The sequence below is a fragment of the Phaenicophaeus curvirostris genome, chromosome 3, assembly GCF_032191515.1.
Source record: "Phaenicophaeus curvirostris isolate KB17595 chromosome 3, BPBGC_Pcur_1.0, whole genome shotgun sequence".
NCBI lineage: Eukaryota > Metazoa > Chordata > Aves > Cuculiformes > Cuculidae > Phaenicophaeus > Phaenicophaeus curvirostris.
Window position 1 is genome coordinate 61,826,090 of NC_091394.1, and position 21,316 is coordinate 61,847,405.

General features: G+C 39.4%; 1 long non-coding RNA gene across 1 annotated transcript in view; it reads right to left on the minus strand.

The window, feature by feature from the left end:
* Window positions 1-20,587, minus strand: part of LOC138718608 (uncharacterized) — a 63,647-nt gene extending 43,060 nt beyond the window's left edge. Inside the window, exon 1 of the long non-coding RNA XR_011337118.1 lies at window positions 20,485-20,587. This is a non-coding gene — a long non-coding RNA (uncharacterized lncRNA). The remainder of the gene's footprint in view (window positions 1-20,484) is intronic.
* Between the last annotated feature and the right edge of the window lie 729 nt (window positions 20,588-21,316).

The window sequence follows — 21,316 nt, forward strand, 5'->3', positions numbered from 1 at the left end:
GCTTTTCTCCTTCACCAACAGGACTGAGGAGACACCAATGGATCCCGATATATCTGTCCTTTGCTCCAGAGCCACGTAATCATTCTTGACACAGTCCAGACGTCCCCTGGCTGTGCCATAGATGCCCATTTAGAAAAGTAGTGGGGTTTCTAGCGCAAGACCCAGATGAGCCTCAGCAGTGCCTCTGCAGATCCAAGCCCCTGGTAAGTAGCAAAACTCCCTGGGCAGCAGATCAGGCCAATAAAGGAGCTTCTGTGCCCTACTGCTGCCCTTGTCCCTTTCTCCTGTGCTGCCAGCTGTGCCACGCACCACCAGTGCTGGACATATCAAGAAGGATAAGATCCAGGGAACCTCTTTCCTCATCTCTGATGCCACACAGACACTCACCAGCGCCCACCACCTGTGGGCAAATAGCCCATCTCCCTGATTTCAGCCTCTACAAGAGCCCCAGGCATCCTTGCAGCCCAGCTTGGAGGGTCATGTTTTGCCTTCAGGAGCTCAAGCCAACTTCAGAAGGATGACGTTTGTGTCTTCATATATCCTTGCACTGTTATAGACTGCAGTCATCTCATCAATACACACACACACACACACATGCGCGCGCGTGCATCCTAGAGGATGTCATTTAAACAAATAAAGCCCTTTTTTCTACAGACATAGGGAGAAAACACTGGTGGGATTTTGTCCCTTATATATGAGTACCAGAGGAGGTAAAACAATTGATACAATGCAATTTATCTAAAAATGCAGATTTGTTTCATCTTTAGAGAATTACTTTATCAGCTAGCTTCAACTCCTGGTAAGTAAAACTGCAGATAATACTATGGAGCACTGGTGTTTCATTCAGTCATGTTTATTAAAGTGCTTAGCTATTTTGATTAGCCTAATAGAAATACAATGTGAAAATAAACTCTTCAAAATATTTCCACAAAGCAGGATATTATATAAAACTGTCAGAATGTGAGTCGGCATTGTACTGTTTTGTGCAGGAAGACAAGCAAAAGTATTTATTTTGAAGGGGATAGAATACAGAAGGATCAGAGATACAATTCCATTCTCTGCAACCTCCTTCCACATTTCTAAGTCTCTCACAAAGCAGATGTCATTTTGAAGATTCAAAGTAGAAAACCACTAAAAATCAGCATTCTTCAGGAATGCTGCTGTGCTTTATTCCTATTTGCCAGTAGAAAGTATGGGTCTTGAATTCTAATTATATATTATTTTAGGAAGGCAGAGGACTTCATGAGGCAGCTATAAAGCAAACTCCAAAATGACACCACAGGATGACCTCATTGGTTCCAGTGGCTGGTGCTTTTCTGTAATAGTTTTTGTAGTGCTGCAACTGTTATTTAATCCTCAGAATCATAAAAGACACACAAAAGCCTTAAGAATAAGGCTTAGTTCAACAAAATTCAATATTTAGACTTGTTGCTAAAAGTGCCAGTATAGGCATTAGGAGCACTGAGATCCTCAGTTTCTGAATCTGATTTTGCAAGATGAAGGCAAAGAAACCAGATTACTCATTAAAAGAGATGCCTCTTATCTGGGTTATAGGCAAAATTCACTGAAAAGTATCTGCCTTGATTTCATAAGTCTTTGATAGGAGCCTTCAATGGCAAGTGCAAGAGAAGTGCTGGATGGCTTCCCACGGGTTGCTGTAGAACGATGGCTCTTTGGAGATCCTTTTTTTAAAATCAACTGGTTTGTGTAATTTCTCTGAAAAAAGTGACATGATGAACAAATTTCACCAAGAGACCATACTAATCCCTTAATACCAAAGACCGAACTAACATCTCTATGCCTACAAATAAGCAAAGAATTGCCTATCCTTTCTGGATTTAGGCTATTTCCAATAAACTATTAAAAAACCACAAAGTATAGATTCTTTAAAAATCCTGGGAATGTTTCTCTCAAAACTGATACTTGTTTGAGTATATCATTGAGTTGGTTGGAGTTGTGAATGGGAAATATCTTTCCACCTGCAAAATCAATTCACAAAAATGTGGTGTGGCCTCTTGAGGCTAGATGATAGTTAAGGTAAGCTTGATGAGCAGTGTTTTCCTGCTTGCAGTTTCAGCTGAGTTGTGTTGATGCAGACCTGCTTCTTTGTTTCTTGCAGTCTTCTAGACACTGAAATGGGGTAAAACTCAGACCTCTGAGAACCAGGAAGCTGGCCACTATTTCAGTATTGCCATTTATAAGCAATATCTAACATATCTGCAGCACAGGTGCCATTTTACAAAAGCTGTAATTTAACACTAGATTCCCCCATCCATCAAAAGAAAAAAAATAATTATATAATTCTATGATTCTAAAAGACCCACAGATATTCCCAAAGTCCCTTTGCTGCTTTTGGTAAGGAGAAACAGCTATTAGTATAGTTCTAGATCTCATCAGTGAAATACGCTCTGCTGAATTTCTTTCAGTACATACCAAATATGCATACGGGGAAATAATACTTATCTAGCTCCCCCTACTTACCATACTGAATGAAACTGAAATAAAACCCAATCATTTGCATGCACTCTTGCTCACAACACACCGTTAAACGGCTTGTATCTGACTTAGGTTTTCAAGGGTTTTACGTTTCTCAAAGTCAGTACTGTGTAAAAGCAAGATACATCACCAGGTAAACATAATGTGGGACTCATGAAGACTTCATATTGAATCCTGTGATAACACCTAGTATCTCTCGACTGGGTGGCACAGATTTTAGGTCTTTAATCTTAATTTTGCTCTTCTCCCTTTGTAAAACAAAATGTGCAGGCTGAAAAGATGTGTGTTTAGAATTGTTTCATCCCAGACAAGTGACGTGTGAGACACAAATACATGGCCTCAAGCCACCCATAGATGTACTGTATAGCTTGGCATGGATTTTTCATTTGATTCATTGAAGAAGAAAACTAATAAAATGTTGAAACTTTTGTAATTATGTGTCTCCATTGAAACATGTCAGGAAGATGAATGTTTGTTTGGGAAGAGATGTTTCTAAAATCAGTATGGTGACATATATCATTAAAAATGGCATTGTTGATTTTATAAATCATGTCAAATATATCCTAAAACATGTTTAGTTGCTAGTGGCAGAAAAACCCCACATGCTTCTGCTTTGCTGGTTGACCCAACAGAGATTCTTGTTAAAAAATTATAAGCCTTGGAGTCAATTCCCTGGAGTGTCCCCAAAGTATTTCCTGGATAATAATGATGCAATAGTTTCCTATCCTATTGATGGTTGTCCCAGGGCACCTCAGAACAAATGCTCCCATTCCCTGAAAGCTGCTCAAGTACCAGGATGCTGCTATAAATAGTTGAAATGTGATGCAGTTTCCCCTCCAACTTCCCCCAGCTCAGCCTAATGGGGATTAAGAGCCATTAAAGGCTCTTTGCAGCATATGCAGTTGCTATTGATCAGTTGTTTTAGCCAATGATCTGATTACAACTGTCTTCTCTTTCCCTTGCTTTACTGGCAGAAAGAAACACATAAACATACAATAAAAAGTAAGGAATGAAAGTACCAGGCCTTTCTGTTTCTGGAGTTTGTCTTGCCAGAGCACGGTACAGCGCATTTGGCATTCTTTGCTGAAAAATGGCAGAGCTTAAATGAGATGAGTTTTGGAAGCGCTTTCCCCCTTGCATTGCTGCAAAGCTTAGGAAAACTTCTGACAGGTGGGAGTGCCAGTTCCTGTCCCCTTGAATCGGTGAAGCGGTTGTGTGTGCTGAGTCAGCATTCTACCCCCTAGGCTTTTCACATAGGCAGGTGTTACTCTCTTCTACCATTTCAAAGAACCCAGAGGCTACTCTTGGCTATTCCGAACCCAACTGTGTGCAAATTAGGTGAACTCATAAAGCCGTAATGAATTGAATTGAACCCCTGCGAAGAATAATCTGGGCAGCAGTATGTCAACTTTCCGACACTTCCAGGGATGAGCCCTCCAGGTCTGTCGACTGTGGAGGCCGTAGAGGATGCACAGAGGCAGACCTGAAGCAGTCAATGTCAAAGTGAAATGTACAGAACTCCCATGAGGGAATGTGAAGCTGAGAAGAACCTTACTGGAGAGCAATTATATAGTCTCAGCACTCAGTCTCACCCAAATTCTGGTTTAGGCACCTACATTCTTACCTTGAACATTCATCCTCTGAATGACTTTTCTGGCAAGAAGAAAAGGGAATAAAGAACACTGAATTAAGAAGATTGTTACAGGAAGCCTGAGGCACAAGAAGTTCCCCAAAACACTTGTGCGCCTTTGTGATACAGCTCTTGGGGAATAGAGCAGGCTTCATTTGCCTGATTGTGACAATGAGACAGTGGCAGAGCAGTAGCATGACATTTTCCTCAAAGGAACAGAATTGCTGAGAATTCACTATTTCAAAGTGTGAATAGGTATTAGGTTCAGGACAAAACATTTAGCAGCTCACATCTATGATCTGATATGTACAGGGTTAGTTTGCTCTTTGTAACTGGACGGGAAATACAACACAGACATTTATGCCTTCCTCAGGATGTAAATAATTTTGGAGAGCACTTCACTAGCAAAGCCACAAATTTACTCAACCAGGAGGATGTGTCACTACTTAAATGGGCCCTAGAAATCTCTCAGAAGATGGTCCAGAGTGATAAGATGTGTAAACACTATGAAAAAGTATCAGTACTTCACTTATGAAAGTGCAGTATAAGTGGGTGTCCAGTGCAGAAATGAGATCTCTGCCTGACAGTGAAAGGAAATGTTAGCAATGGAACGAGAGTTAAGGAAAGAAGTGGGAGAGAGATGTCTTCTTCTCTGACCACTGCACTAATTTGATCTTGGTTCATAGAAAGGGCAGCATATGTTCTATATTTCTCCTCATTTCATCATGAAGAATGCCCATCCCAGAGTGGTCTGGGTCTCCAAACTGCGGAGCCCTCTGTGCCCAAAGACACCTGGCACAGAGGACAAGGACCTGCTTCAGGAGCATAAGCATGAGCAGAAAATTTATGCTTCCCTGGCTTTGGAAGTCCCAGCACTTACTGGTAGCTAATGACTCCCTGTAGCACTTTGGTGTTCTTAGAAAGGACAAAAAATTAGACAGGATCCTAATAAGCTATCTAGTTCAGTGGCATCCCTGGGGAGGCGGTGGTGGCTCTGTTCTGAGCTCTGATGATTCAAACTTATTTATTTCTTATATACACAATGTAGACATTCATAGAACATTTTATTTAGCCCTTATCTGATTCATGGGTGTTTTTCTTCTTGTGACACAGTTTCCAGCTGAATATTTCAGTCATAATAGAGACCACTGATTTTCATAAGTAAAAGATCACAATGCCCTAAAACATTATCTTCAGTAGGCACCACCAGAAAGCATGTTTCCTGTGAAATGTCCTCACACCTCAGTGGTTCAGGTGGCTGATTCTTTCCCTAGGCTTGTGTTTCTGCAGGTGTTCCTGTACTATGCAGAGCTCCTGACACAGAGAATGGCAAGCATGAATGTCCTCGTGGGCTGGTACTTGGCTAAAGTCAAGAGAACTCATTCGTTACTCTTGCCTTCTGCACAGTAATGAGCTGGGAGTCATCAGCAGCCCCTGCTGACAGAGATGCCACTGGCACAAAAAGTTTTCACTATCTAATGCATGATAAGAAGGTACAGCTGGAGGGAGCTGTTGTGAGAATCAGAAGGATCAGAGCAGGCATGATCATGCCAAGAGAAACTACGAAGAGCTGTTCAAATGTTGCACCTGCAGGTGTTTTGAAAGGACAGCATACTGTTGTAGACCTCTGTGTGGGAAAGGAAACAATTCACTGTGGACTAACAACTGGACACATGATAAAACACAGAGAGAGTGAAGGGGTGGATGCAATGCTTTCAGCAGAGCTTGGGGAAACCAGGACAGTAGCAGTGACACAATATGGAAAAGATGGCTCCAGTAAATGTCCATTGCTAGCACAACAAATTAATGAAGTGTAAGGCACGGCTCCTCTCCAGTTGTTTGCTGGGTCTTCTACTTGCTTTTCCTTCTTCAAAACCTCAAATTCAAGCAATCCTACAGCATCTGGATGTTCCACATTTGCATGTCTAGATCTTATATACAGGACTATAATAAGCAAGCAATTCTGCCATACTGACAAACCTTACTTTGTGTACTTTGGTCTCACGCAGGGCTATTTTCCATCCAGCAATGCAGACTGAGAAACTGTCAGCAAAATACTGCCAGCAGCTACTTGCTATAAAAAGCTAATAGTCTTTTGTGGACCATGAGAGCAATGACAGAAATACAGCTTAAATTCTGGACTGCTTACACTATCTTTTGATGAAACGATGCCCTGACACCCGGATGGTGAGAACAGTTTCTCTACACTGCAGTCATTGTTCGCAGCAGTGGTAGGTCAGAATTTTCCATGTCAGTCATTCATTTTACCCCTGACTTTGAAAATCCACAGTGCTGCCAACTCTTTTGATAGTGAAAATCATACGACTTTAATGACAGAGTTATTTTACTAATCTTTTAATAGTGCTTGGCAGGATCCCTGTGCTACTTTACGGTCTTAGGATTCCTGGCTCAGAATGGATGCCATTTTTCATGATTTTGTATGGAAATAAGGTCTAAGTAAAAGTTGTCTGCCATTTCCACAGAGAGGCAGCTTCTAGCTCAGGTGGCTACCTTAGCACCTTATTTCACTGGATCTCAGTTACTCAGATTATGGTTAAGTTTTTTCAGTTGAATATTATGAAAAAGATGTATTTTTTTCATATATGGCTTTTTTATTTTTTATGTTACGAGCTTGAAATTTCTGGCTTAACTTTATGCAAACAAATTTCTGGTCCTGGAGTCTTTTGAGCTATAAACAAATTTATATTGTTAAATCTTATAACTTTTAGAGAGTTAGAATACAAATACTTGAGTTTACCCTAGGTGAAGCATCTGGGGCAGTTATGTCTCATCTAATGCTTAATGGCCCAGTCGCTTGGTAGACCCATTCATAATTCATCAGGCATCTGATTAAATGTAGTTTAGTCTGACTTGTGATAGTATTTGAGCCTAATTTGAAGGCAGAACATTATAGTGGCACAACTTGCCAATATATGCTAAGCATGTAGAACGAACTCTCTCCTTCTGATAAAAATATATGAACCATTTTATATGGTTCTGTATTCCAAAGGATACTGATTCCTTTTTCCACGATAGCAGAAATATCTGTTTATATTGATAATTCTTTCTTTTCCCTTCTTTTTACTTTTTTCTTTCTTTAAAAACAGCAAGACAGGATATACTGTAAATCTTTCATTTGTTTCTATTTCATATGCTGTAACCTACACAATAGATCAAAGGCTGGGCATGTACATGTGGCTTGGGCAGGTGATAAAAAATAATTTTTCTGTTCTTGAATGTTATGCAAAATACAACAGAACTGCATTCTATTAGTACTCCTCATTTGTTTTCCAGTTAGAATTCAGTATTAGATATTATTTCTCTGACTCTATATCAAGTTGATTGTAGCTTTTAGAAAATGTCAAGTGACTGCAGTGCAGTACAGTGTTACCATTTATATGATGATGATCTTTCTTTATTTAATATCATACACAGCAAAAATCTTACCCAGTATATACATTTCTTGAAAAATCATACCAAATAGAACCACTGAAAAAATATTGGAGGAAAACTGCAAATAATCTCAGTTTCAGAAAAATAAAATGAAAAGCAATTCTGGTGATTAATGATATGAACATTTAATAGCTAAGTATAATATTAAATGAAAATGTAATAGATTTATATAACCTTACAAGGACAATGGAACCATAAATAATTGAAAACATGAATTTGTGAGGAAATAGGTCTTATAGGTAAATGGGATGTTCGTAGAAGCTGGACATGCTGAGGGAACTCATTGTGTGTTATGATGGAACCATCCGACCTTGTCTTTTATTAAGGTGTGAATTTTACATTTAAAATGGGGTATCAGGTTTGTTTTGTTTGAAAATTATTAGGTATTCTTCCTTTTTGATTACAGAGTACTATTTCTGAGAATTCCCAAGAAGATTCGCTAATTAGTTAAAGAACCTTTTTAAAATTCCCTTTAAGGAAAGACATATAAAACCTTTTTTGTTGTCCTGGGGGATCTTGATAACACAGGGTCTTCAAATTCTCCACAGAATTAAAAGTCACTGGAATATTATGCTTACGCTATATTTGAAGATTTCCTTAGGAGTGATTATCTTTCTATATTCATAAATAATTTTCTTCTGCTGTAAGGGTAGTACATAAAATATTCAGAAAAGCTTGTAAGGAATTGCTGTCTTTCCAGCCACTACCATCTCCCATTGTTCATAGGCACATGGCCAGAGTCTGAACTAAGCAAAGGTGAGCATATCCACCAGTTATAAAGAGCCTAACAAATCCTAACCAGGGGTAATTTGGCTTCATTCTCGTTGTATGTGCTAGAGAAAAGTAGTCATACTTGTTAAAGCCAACATCAGTGAGTCCTAAAACAAACCACTTTACAACCATTCTTAGAAATCATACCAGTCTGTTAAGACTCGGATGATGAAGGTAGACTTCTCTATTACTGTCTTGAGCTAAAGGCAAGAATTTTTGAGACTAAGGATTGAGAAAACGGGAAGAGGGAGTAGGTAGAGGTAGGTTAGAGTTGGGGGCAGGGAAGGAGAGAGATAGAAAGACAGAGAGCTGTGTACAATCCATATATTGATGGTACTGCAGCACAAATGCTTCAGTCATCCTTAGTATTCTGACACACACATTTACTGGGGAAATTAATGAATGGAGTTTTGTGACAACTGAGAAGAAAGCCCTCTTGGGGAGGAGCACTAGTGGGTTAGCCTTATTCCATGATAAAGTGATGGGGTAGGTGAGTCATATATTTCGACTATTCATTGAATGCCTGTAGCTGTACACCAGCCTGAGTAAAGCAGGAAAAATGCTTCACTGGCATTTTTGTCATTTCAAAGCAGAACTCAGTTTTGCATGTGTTTTGCCTCTTTCAGTAGCTCTTTGGGAGTAGTTGTAAAACAATGGTTGGATCGTGCAGCTGTTAAAGGAAAATGAATTCTGGATGGGTAGATAACAAAAGATGTTTGATTCAATGGCAACAAGACTTATTTAACTGTAAACCAGACTCTTTTGTGGGCAGCTTGGGAAGAGGACTCTCTACAGAGAAAAACCAGAAAAGATAGCACATGATGTCGGCATCCGACTCTGCAAAGGACCATTGCAATAAATTCAGAAAAGCCATTCAAAATCTTAAATGTGCTTGCACAACATTTTCTAGTAGAGAAATGCCTTGTAAACTTTTGATGATTCTTAGTTCACCGTAAGGAGAAAAAATACCATCTTGCATAGACTCACTTCTTGGATAGTTTGTCCTCTAATTGCAGTTCTTAACTTTCACTTTTTCCATGGAACAATTAATCTTTCCACCAGATTTTTTTCCAGCCTCCTAGCCAGTTTCTCTGGAAGGCTAGCTACATTCTCTTCTTTGTCTGGAAAGAAAGTGATATGCTTTTTGTATGCTATTTATAGAGAGCTGCTCCACAGAGATGATGTCCCCTCCCCCTAGTAGCTCTGAGCATCTTCATACTGAGGCTACCCACCACCTGATGTCCTATTTTCTCATTGGCTCTAGCTGTTCCCAAACCTTGTGACTCCTGTGAGCTCACGCCCAGCTGTACCAGCTTTGAGACTCCTGCAGTGAGACATAATCTTTACTTCCACTTCTATCATTTGTCCTTAATATGCCAAAGCATCTGAATAAGTTCTTGCATTCATTTCCAAAGCCCCTGGTCCTAGGTTCAGCCTGGAGGTCACCATGTGAATAGATGTATTCCTCATATTGCCTAGGTGGCAAGCGGCTCTGTTACAAGATCTCTGTTACTCGCTGGAGGACTGTAACCCATATCATCTCATCTGAGACAGAGATTTTATATTCAGATGACCTTTTATTTCCTGAAATTGTAAATACTGCCTTATCCTATATCTGCTGTTCAACTAAAAGCCCAGCAACCGATTAACTTTCGTGATGGGTTTTCCCTGTGATTATAAAGCCAGGTGACTGTGACAGGGTCACCAGGAAAAACAGCCTTGTGACTTTTAGCTTGACAGAAATCTGGGAGGAAATATGGATGAGAGAAATGTCACATTTAGGCAACAACAACCTTAAATATCAGAAACTGAACTCAGAAATGCTTTTTTTTTTTTTTTCAGACCATCAGAAGGGTTTGTGAAATATGTCTGTTTGTTCATTCCTCCAGGACAACCTCTCTGTTCTTACATCTCAGTGTGTTATGATAAATAATGCATTGCCTTCCCAATAGCCCTGATAAAACTGCTTCCTTAACCATATGAGGAGTACATTTCAAAAAGAGAACAAGCAGAGCACAGAGATGGAAATTAACCCCAGGACCGCCAGCCTCCATTAGCAATAATAGTGTCTGACAATTCCAGGGTTAAATGAGAAGTAGGTGCCTTTTTACTGAGTTCTGCTCTTTGTTCTTGCTTTAGTGTGTGTCATTGTGGAGACTGTCATGTAAGGTTAATGACAGCCTCTCATTACCCTTGTCAAATATGTAATAATGTGGCCCAACAACAGGGCTGAATGGCTCCTGCTTGTCAGACCCCTATGTTTTGCCTAGCAGATGGTCACTGTGTTTGGAGAGGCCCTCAGATCCATCAGTGCTATCCTGAACACGTGTGTGAGGGAGGCATTTTTCCCTGATGGGACAGTTCATGGATGGAATACTAATTGGGCACAGCAAGACAACTGAAGATTTATTTATTTTTGTTCCTGGTAGAAATATGTTATGTTCTAGGGAGGGGAGGAGGAGGAAGAAAGAGGCAAAGCCCTGTTTCTGCTGCCGCCAGCCCCTTTTGTATTGTCTGACTCCTTACACTGGCAAAATCAATGTGTGCTGTGCCTTATGCTGAAAATCTGCGCTCTTCGGCTACAGTGTCAATGGGCACAAAAATTCAGGCTTTGGTCAACTTTTGATTCTGTATTTTGAAAGTCTGGCTTCTATTCTCCTACCTCTTAGAAAAAAAAAAAAGAAAACAAGGTTTTTCCCTATTCACTATGAGCTTTAGCAACCATTATGTTAACATAGCCCCATGATATTACCTCCCTAGTTATTAGGTTTAAATATTTATATTGTGGTAGCTGACCCTTCAGTGTCAGGTAGTATGCAAACAAAATATCTGTTCATTCTCAAGGGAACACAAGACCCTTTAGCATTAGTTAGATGATGTGAAAGGCAGTGGTTTGTATTGTGAGATATATGAGTAGCCTGCTTTGAAAGTAGGTACACTCAGTCTTTGACAATGCACCCCTGTCTATTAAACAGAGAGCTCTTTGCATCAGGAACTTATGCTCCTCAGGCACTTGGAGTGGGGCTGCCCCAGTTTGGTCATTACATTTTTTCTTAATTTTTATTTTCCTTGCTTTAAAAAAATCTTAATTCCTTATAGTTCAAGATACAATTTTTTTTGAATGCAAAGAGTGATGGAATATCTTCTTTCCCCATTTGGGAAACTTTACGCTAATGGAACTCCATTGTTCTTTGTTGAAAATGCCTAACATGAGCAGCCTGCCGAGCCATAAAGCAATGCTTTAGCTGATGTGGTTAGGTACAATCCGTCTACATCAAGGAGTGGGATTGATGTGACTAAAATTAGGGTAGTTATAATGGTGCAAATGTTCTTAATGTAGACAATACCTCAGTCTGTAGAACAAGAATAATTTGTTCTAAAAAGAATAATCAGCTCTATTTGTTTCAGAGGGATGTTAACTCTGAAACTTAAATATACCACTGTAGAAATCAACATGGTTAACTACTTCAGTGCTAAACCTTATAATGGAGATAATTCATATAAATGGAGATTTTTTTTATTTTCCTAAGAAGTAGATTCAAATAACGCAGTGCAAAAACAACAGTGGAGAAGTGCAGTGGTTGCTTTATTCCATTTTGTATTACAATTATTAAACCACTCCATTCCTGACTCTAATGAAGCTGCCCTAGAGTTCCTGTTACCACCATCACGGTGGTACACACTGCAGCAGCAGGTCAGTTTATTGCAGAATTCATACAATGAAGTCTGTTGCCAGTCCAGAAGAAAAACTTAGAGTCAGGAAAAAATGTTTTGCTTCATCTTATCCTGTGGAAAGACATGAAAAACTCACACGAAAAAATCTCATCACTTCAGGAGTGTGAGGAAAACAATGCACAAAAGCTACTCCTAAGAATGCCCACAAGTCTTTTTGGGATATTTAGTCTTTTCACTCTCCCATCTCCTTCAAATCTCATTGATACTTTTTCAGGTTTTTTTTAGCAGTGAAATTACTAATTTTCCATCTGTAAGTGATTCTGGTAAAGGCCAGATACAAAAGCGGAGCCCTAAAGTAGAGAAGCACATAGAGCTTAGTCACCTCGTCTTTTGCAGCTGAGTGTGCATCTGAGAGAGCGGGAGGGATTTTTTCTGGCAGCAGGCTTTTAAAGAAGAATTCTGCAGTCAGCAGACATTAGCTTTTTTTAAAAAAGACATTTACTGTTAATATTGCTTAAGGTGGCATAGTTCCATTTTTTCTCTACTGCTTCTCTCTTTCTGAAACAGCAAAGAAATGGGACAGTTGTGGTAAAAAAAATAGTTCAGGAGATACCTGCTCTGTGATACTGGTGTTTTTCCTCACAGAAGGAATCCTAAGAACGGAAGAGAGGAAATCATGGGAAGTTACTGCAGCTTCCTGAGGGAAAACAAACGAGAAATTGAAAGGATGCAGCACTTGAGTTGGCTTTCTACCATGCCCACATATATGATAACGCACAGTGTCCTAGGGAAATGGGGCACCAGAAAAAGTGTTACCATTACAGTATGTCCACTTTCTGAAGGAGACTAGTGAAATACAAAAGTGTAGGCCAAGGCTGCCAATTAGTATAGATGGTGAAGTAACAGAGTTATGTAAATCAAGACAGCAATTACAACCAGAGACATTCTCAGCAAGTGTCTCTGAAATTAGCAGACAGGTTATAAACTTAACAGCCATCTTTGCTGGTTTTCACAGACAGCGCTTTCTGAGGCAATGCAAAGCAATACAAATGTGGAATTGAAAACTCTGTGCTTTTTTTTAATAAACCCCTTTCTAAAGCACATTGTAGATTAAGCTTGTAATTTTTTTGTCTCTATGGTCACTTTACTAATGCAGTGCAGTTCATGACTTCACAAAATGCTGAGAGATAGACAACACGTCCATGTGAGCCTTATTTTAAAATAAAAGCCCCTCAAATTAGAGGTAAAAACTCAAGCCTGGAAATATGCATATTTTTTGGCTAACCAGGAAGAGTGGTGAATCCAACAGTATGTTAACAAAAGACTCACAAAGTAGCCTGATTTTCCTGTAGGTAAGAACCGAAGTGCAAAGATATTGCTTTCCACAGAGTATAAGTGAATATGTCAAGAAGGAAGAAGTGATCTAGGTGCGGTAAAAAGAAAGTGTAGAGGAAAGAAGGGTATCTCCTAAGCTCCCAGGATGAAAGGTGGGTTTGGAGGCAATGTCTGTTATGGACATTCTCTCACAGAATGAGGGTGGGTCCAAAATATAACTCCAGAGACGAAGAAAATGCTAACTTCTGTATTGAGATTCACAGCTGATTACTCCAAGGCAATTAAAATGAATTGGCTGAATTTATTTCTTTGAAGGTACAATGAGTGAAAGCTCTCCTGCTTAGGAATTCAGGTAAGGCTTGCCTCTGTCTGGGGAAAGTGGGGGGATTGATTTGACTGATAGAATATATTATAGCTTACTGTTTCAAGAGTATTGATATGCTGGAGCATACTACATAACCTGGAGCTACACAGATTTTTTTCCTAAGCTGCCTGTCTTCTGAATATGATGTGAGAAGGGCATCAAGATATTTGAGTGTCAGTAAGCTAAACTACAGTTATATGGGTAGCAAGCAAAATATGTTTTGAAATGTTAGCTCCCTGAAACCTTATAAAGCCCATTTCTTTTATTATTTTCTGTATTAAACAACTCTCCTATCACAGACTGTGACATAAACAAAAAATAACAATACCACAGGAAGGGAATGAAGACCTGCAGCTGCAGGGGAGACAGAAAGTCTTGGGGTAGCCATATCTCTGAACAGACAAAGTTGAAAGTAGGATGCAAATAATGATATTTGGGTCAACTGCTTAAATTGCGTTTGAGGGATGAGACATTACGTGGCAATATTTGATATACGGATTTTGGTTCTTCTCAAGACAGCTCCACTGGTGAGATCATGAAATGTTCCTGTTTTGTAGATATCAGAAGCTGGACAACATTGTTGTAGTTACACATTTCTAGACACAAAGGATGACATCAGGGAAAAGTGGAAAAAATAATAAACCCAAACATGAGTCAAAACCACAGAACCTTCTTGAAAAATAAAGGTAATTATGACTTGGGGTCCAGTTTCTTAATAAGCTTGAATTCTTGAATTGAGCAATGTTGGGAAAAAACACAAGTCCGTAGAAGTATGTAAAACGGACCTTTCCTAAACTGAGCTGTGATCACCTTGGACTACCTGTTGCCCAGAGCTGCCAACGCCTGACTTTTTACATAGTAAAGAGATGGTTATGACATTTAGTATGTATATTTAAATAAGCTGTAATAACTTTCTCTCTGCATTCTGAGTGTATGGAGACAGTTTAGTAGCTCTGGATATTGCGCAGTCTGAATAGTTGAATTTAGATATAATAGGCAAGCAAGTTTATCTTGGACATTGGTCTGAAAATGGTCCCTGGTAGGGCCCTTCTTTCAGTACAAGCTACCTTGGCTAACATAGTAATGAGTGCAAATTTTCATTAGAAAAATAATTTATTGTGGATTACTTTCCCCTTTGTTCCTTTTGGCTAGTGTCTTCATTTATGTGTCATAGACTCCAATGAAAATATGTTTACCTTTAAGTTCATTGGAATCAGTGGAGTAGATTGGCCACTACATGAAATGTCAGCTTCTTCCACTTGCTGATCAGCCATAAGCAACAGCTTTGAATTTTTTAACTGAAGATTTTTGTTTTCCACAGTTACAAAGTTTTCTCTCCTAATGATTTGCCTCCATGTGAAAACACTGAATAACACAAAGAATTGGATCTGAACATATTTAGCTGCCCTCTAAAGCAAAGAAAAATGTACCTTAATTTTGTGTGGATGGCCAGAACAGTTCTGTCTGTTCCTAGTTATTTTGATAAGGTCCTTTAGTTTTTTAAAACTACTGATGAAAACTTTTTTTTTTGTTAACTAAAGCTTAAACTTTAAAAAATGAAGTTTTTTTTTTCTTAGCTGTCACTTAATTATCACTGCAAAAAGCAAAGTAGTTTGAAAAGGCACAGAGCACACTTTTTTTGAGGAACTGCTAAGTTTAAGACTGCTGCGTAGCAAACAGCACAGGGAAAAGACAAGCAATCTTCTCCATTTGGAATAGCCATGATTTAATTGGCTCCTACTGATCCCTTATTAATTAAAAAACATCGTAGGCTCTTTGAAGCCTGCATTTGCTTTCTGTCTAAAATCATGCTTGTTAATCTTGCCCCTTTCCTGCATTATCATACATTGAGTGCACGCATTTTAAGGATGCAGTGAGAAGTCCGTGCTTCTTCCCTCCTGTGTTTATCTAGGACTGAAAGGGCTGCCAGGAGTTGAGATGTAGTGGTGTTGCCCAGATTGCACATGACATTTCTAACAGCCCAATAGAGCTGAAGTCTTCCCCAGTGTCTGCTCTTGAGCATCAAACCCAACTTTTGTGTATACAATTTCAATCTGGGATGACTTCATTGCCCAGAACTTAAAAGGCAAAAACCACTCTGCAGTTCTTAATGAGACCCAATTAAGCACAAAATTCAAATGCAAGGTTCTGTTTCCTTGTGTGACTGTCATGTCAAGCTATGGCAAATGGTCATGGTCCCCAGGAAAAAATGACAGCCTGAAGAAGGTGATTGAACAGAAGATGTTCAAGAGTTTGAACATCTGCAAACTCTCGGTCTGAAGAAGGGATGCAGCGCATGCCCTACAGGTGTTCTTAATGGTGCACCACAGTTTTTCTCAGACAAAGACAGAAGAAACATAAACAAGCCTTACTTCCCTTGAACTTCTTCCTGAGTCAAGTGACCTCTTCTTTGGGAGGAGCTCTGACACGTCCAGGTGCCAACAAACCCATTTAGCTTCCATGGCGATTTTGGTACATTCTGTACCAGGGTATCAGTAGCACAGTCTGTTTTATTTTGATGTCTGTAATATTCTTTCGAGTTTTGACAAAATCTGAAGTCTCCTATCAGTGTCCTTTTTCATGAAAATATGGATAAGCAAGATATATATCTGTACAGACAGTTTTTACTTTAATTCCCCTGCTACTGGTAAATTACATTAGTGGAAAATAGAAGTGCTGAACAAATATTTTAAAAACTTGCCAGATGATTAAATCACACTTTCCCCCTATCTTCTTGGCATATGGTGTCAACATGGGCATCATTTAAAGCTTCTAGTTTAGATTACAATCTTTAAAATGACATTAAGCTTGTTTTGATGTTCCATGTGAGTGCAGGACAAAAGCCCAAGAATCAAATGATTGCTAACATTGCAGCATCATAATATTACAGCCTCAGACTCCAACCAAAAGGTAGCACATGAATCTATCCCAGAAATGTTCATGATTCTACATTGAATCATTTAATCACTTCATTATTTCTACCAGAAAGAAAGAAAAAGTACCCAAAGCCTCAAAACAGATTTTTTTTTTTTTTTTACGAGACTAGGAAAGATATCTGGGGCCTGCTGTTCTTAATAGTTTCTGGCACTGATTTAACTGTCTTCTTTGAGATATATGGAAAGGTTTTGGTTTCAGGAGTTGCAATTGTACCTTGTTTTTTTGAGTTTGTGCTGTTCTGGAGTTCCTACAGGAGCAAGCTGCAGGTCTGTAAACCATTAGTGGTCTGGCTTTTCTTGGTAATTTTTTTTCCTTTGCAGAGGTTTCCTTGGACTAGTGGAAGGTAGTTGCCATGAGAAATCACAATATTCATTGGGCCAGGTATAGTCGAGAACAAAATGAAATGATCAGGGTTTACTAAGTTGTTACCCATCTACTGAGCTATATTAATTTTCCATTCTTGGCCTGTTCCAGCTATGAGACAGTGTGGTTTAGCATTCACCTCTTTTGATTAACTTTAAATCAGAAGGCTTCAATTAAGTTGCATCTCTTTATACCTGGGTTGGGCTAACAGTATGCCCACAGTCATGTACCAGTGATTACAGTAGCTTGGTCAGCAAACAATAAGCTGGTAAACTCCTCTAACATGGTTGTGCATCACAGTCTTCAGGTACCCTAGTTTAGAAAGAACCTTGAAGAAGCTGCTTCTTGTATGAAGTAGACACAGCAACATATGCGGACCCAGGGATAAGGACAAGGCATGAGGCTGAACTGCTGTCAGCAGTCTCTGCTGCTGAGCTTCCAAGAAGCACCTTTCTGAACTGGCTGTAGCGTTATTAAGTCCTGAATTACCTAATCCCTGAACATTTTGATAGCAGCTCTGTTGATCACTAAGGCCTGGCTAAATTCATCTGAGAAGAGAGGTGCAACTATCTGGACAACTCCATGAGGAGATCTAAGTTTTCATGGCCCCTTGTGGAGATCCCTAGAGAGTCCATACTTGTTTGTGGCTGTTTTATTCAGGCTACTGTAGCAGCTGTAAAAGTGTTACAGTTCAAGTCTCTGGTTTTCCCTACTTCAGGATGAACTCACATGAGAGGTCTCTTGCTCGTGAATCATTGATTGCAAGTTGATAAAACTGGCTGAATATGATCTATAAATGACATCAGTAAGATATTTTATCTGCTTTTTCCCCTTTAAATATATTTTCCTGTCATTTTGAAAGGCTCTAGTTATTGATTCATATCTAGACTGGAAGAAAATGCTGTGGATAAGATGAAGTATAGAATAAAACTGGTAATAGAGCAGAAGGATAATAGGAAAATCAGAGGATAAAAGAGAGAGAGATGCTTTCAGGAATCAACATTCCTAAAGGAAGCACTTTAAAAGTAAAGAATATAACATATCTTTACTAACCACAAAATATGAATCTAACTCAGCAAAAAAAAGTACTTTTTTCCCTCATTCAGTTGGTAACAGAGAAGTTCTTATATAAAGAGCATTTTTCCTGTTGACCACCAGAGTATGCTTTGAATATCACTGTAGTCCTGGCTAACGTGAAGTACACAGTGATAAAATCTCTTGGCGGTGACTAAAACCCTTGAGAATACAATTGCAATGCTAGAGTTCAGAACCCTGAAGTAACAGAAATACAAAGAACCTGAAATCTTGTGAAACCAGGTTATAGTTCCTATAAGCTTGTCCAGAGAAAGAGAGACTTCATTTTGAGTTGCACATTAAAGCTGCTCTAAGCTATGCACTATGTAAACACAGTTTATGTTTCAGCTGGTGTACATACAGTCAACCTTGTTAACTGGTCATGGCCTCTGTAGTACCTAGAGACAGGGAGCTCACAGAAATGCCTCAGTAAGTGCCATCCAGGGGGCAATGGGGCACAGAAATGCCAATGTTCACATCTCTGTGTGGTGTGCTGCAGTTTGCTGGCTGCTTGCTTGATAACTGGCGGGGAATCCAATCCAAAATTGACAAGATTCATGTCTTCTGCAATGCTTGGACAGCAGGGTCCTGTCCGTTACTTTCCCCTGCCAAGCAGCCTGGCACAGAGAACAGAGTGCAGATGGAGCAGCACAGCTCACCTGGGCTCTGGAGGCACTTATATCTGCAGTCTTACTGAAGACTATTTGTCTTTTTGCTGGTATTTTCCCAAACTAAAAGCTGAAATTTAAAGCACTGCAGCCTTTACTCAAGTCTCCTTGATAGCATAAAATAAAAAAGGATAAATATCACTTTGCAACTGACAGCTGAATTTTATAGAAATGTGATAAAAGTAGTCACATATTTAATAGTTTTAATTTATCACAGCATTGTCTTAAGAAAAAGAATACAGTTTATTTACCAGAAACTAGTGTAAGCAGTTTAAAACATCATACCTTTATGAATATTCTGTGTGTTCTTTGGATCTACTTTTTAGCTGTTTCTTATTTCTTCCGGATCTGGCCCTGTATGCATCCAAAAAATTATCAGCTAGTACTGAAGACAGAAGCAATGTCAGAGAAAGTCTTAGAAAGAAGTTGGCACTGTATAATTTAAGGAATTGTCAATGGGATTTAGAGCCTTTCAGTCTGTGTGAACCTTGCTGATGGGAACTTCACAAACAGCTAATGCGGATAAATGGTTTGTAGTCCTCATAAAGAAGGAAAACTGCAGAATGCTGGAATATCTGGTATTTTCTGAGGAAAACTTGGAAGCAGGATAAAAAGGAAAGTTTATGGGAATAAAGGAAAGAAAGAGGTGATTTAAAATGAGGGAGATCATAAAAGATAGTTCAAAGAAACTATTTGTGTCTCCGCTAGGTTGTCTAGCTCATCTTCGGTGAAGACAAGATTCTGTAAAATAAAAATGTTATTGTAAGTATTCATTTTCTCAGGATCAACGTAATTATTCTCAGCTCAGGGTATGTTAATGGTTAAATACAAATAGTTTCTATGGACAATTACAAGCTGAGAGTCCAGAATAACTTGTCCAAAATATTTTGTGAACTATAAAATCATATGCAATAGTTTGTTGAAATGGGAAGCACAGGCTACTACACTTTCTGAGTTTCAAGGTAACCTCAGTTTGTATTTGCTGTAAGCTCTGACTCAGGACTATCCCTTGTGTTCATATTTCATTTGTCCTTTTTGTGAATATTTTGGCTTGTTGATAGTTGCAGTTTTAGGTCTCATGACATCCATATTGTAGCCATGTTAGTTAAAGAATTTAGAACCTGTAATTATGAACATTCTGACTTATTTTAGTGTTTTACAGACCTACATCTTCCAGAGGTTAAAGATGAAAAAAAATGACATTGCTTTGTAACATCTGTTGATCACGAGTATGTAATATCATCTGTGGTCCTGAGGACATCACTTCTTACAGTCAAAACCACAGTTTGCTTTTAGCCTTATCCAAACAGGCTATTAAGCTGGCAGGTGAACTGGTCCTTGCCCTTCTCTTTCCTCCTCAGCTCCTCAGTGCAGTATACGAACAGCATGAACATGTTAAAGAAATGTGGATTTCAATCTAAGGCAGTAAAAACAGCAGGGAAAAATTGCCAGCTTGGTATTTTCTCACCTGAGCTGACCAGAAGGTCCCCCAAAGTTTGGGGAGGCTGAAAATAAAAATCATCCAGTTTAAGGAAAAACAAAAGTAAACATTCTTAATGCAGGCTTTGCCCCTAGAGCCTAAAATCATCCCTGCTTCCCCTGTGCCAGTTTCTAAGGCAAATAAAAGCATGCAGTAGAGGAAAAATGTGCCCTGAAATTTTAAGGAGAATGTGCATTGACCTGTAAGCAACATGCACACTGTTGAAGAACCTACCTACCAACAGGCACTTCTAAACCACCCGAGGCCCGTGGGGAATTTAGCTGTGGTTTCCTGCTTGCCCAGCTCCTCTCTTGGAAGCAGCCATATTTTGCAGCATGACCCTGGCAGGGAAAGCTGTAGGGAGGTGCAGAGGGGCTGAGCCAAAGCGTGGATGCTGTGGTGTCACAAATTAGAAATCTGCAGCTCAGCCACAGCCTCTGCCTGCTGCTTTGTCACTGCACTTAGTAAGGAGAATTTTCTTTTCAGTAAACTGTTTTCACTGAAGCTTTGACTCTTGCTGGATTTTGCTGACGCCAATGTGACTAATCCTTCAGACCCTGATCATACTCCTGGCCTGGGAGAAGAAAAGCTATCAGGATGTCTATGCCACCAGGATGCACATGGAAGAGGAGGGCAATAGAGCAGCACAGTAAACCCTTCCAAAGAAGTGGAGGGGTTAGAGCTTCCTTAGAAGGAGGTGTAGACAGGCTCTGCTTTGAGGACCTTTCTGCCTATGTCTGGTGGGGGTTAGTGATGCATGTTCCAGTCAAGCCCTGTCCTTGTCCCAGTTCTTGGCATGCTGCTGGTAATGTCTGAGTAGAAGAGAAACGGCTGTTGACACATGCGAGCCTTCATTCACTCAGAGACAGGTGAGATCTGATCACACATGTCATCCAGGTGACTAGATTTAATCTTTTTTTTTTGTTGCACATCACTTTTTTGGGGAACCTGGCAACATTATTTTTTCACTTTATCCCTGGATGAGTACAACTTTGCAATGTGTGCATTCCCTTCCTTTTCCACAGGATAAAATACATTTATCTATTAAATGCACAATCTGACAATTTTAG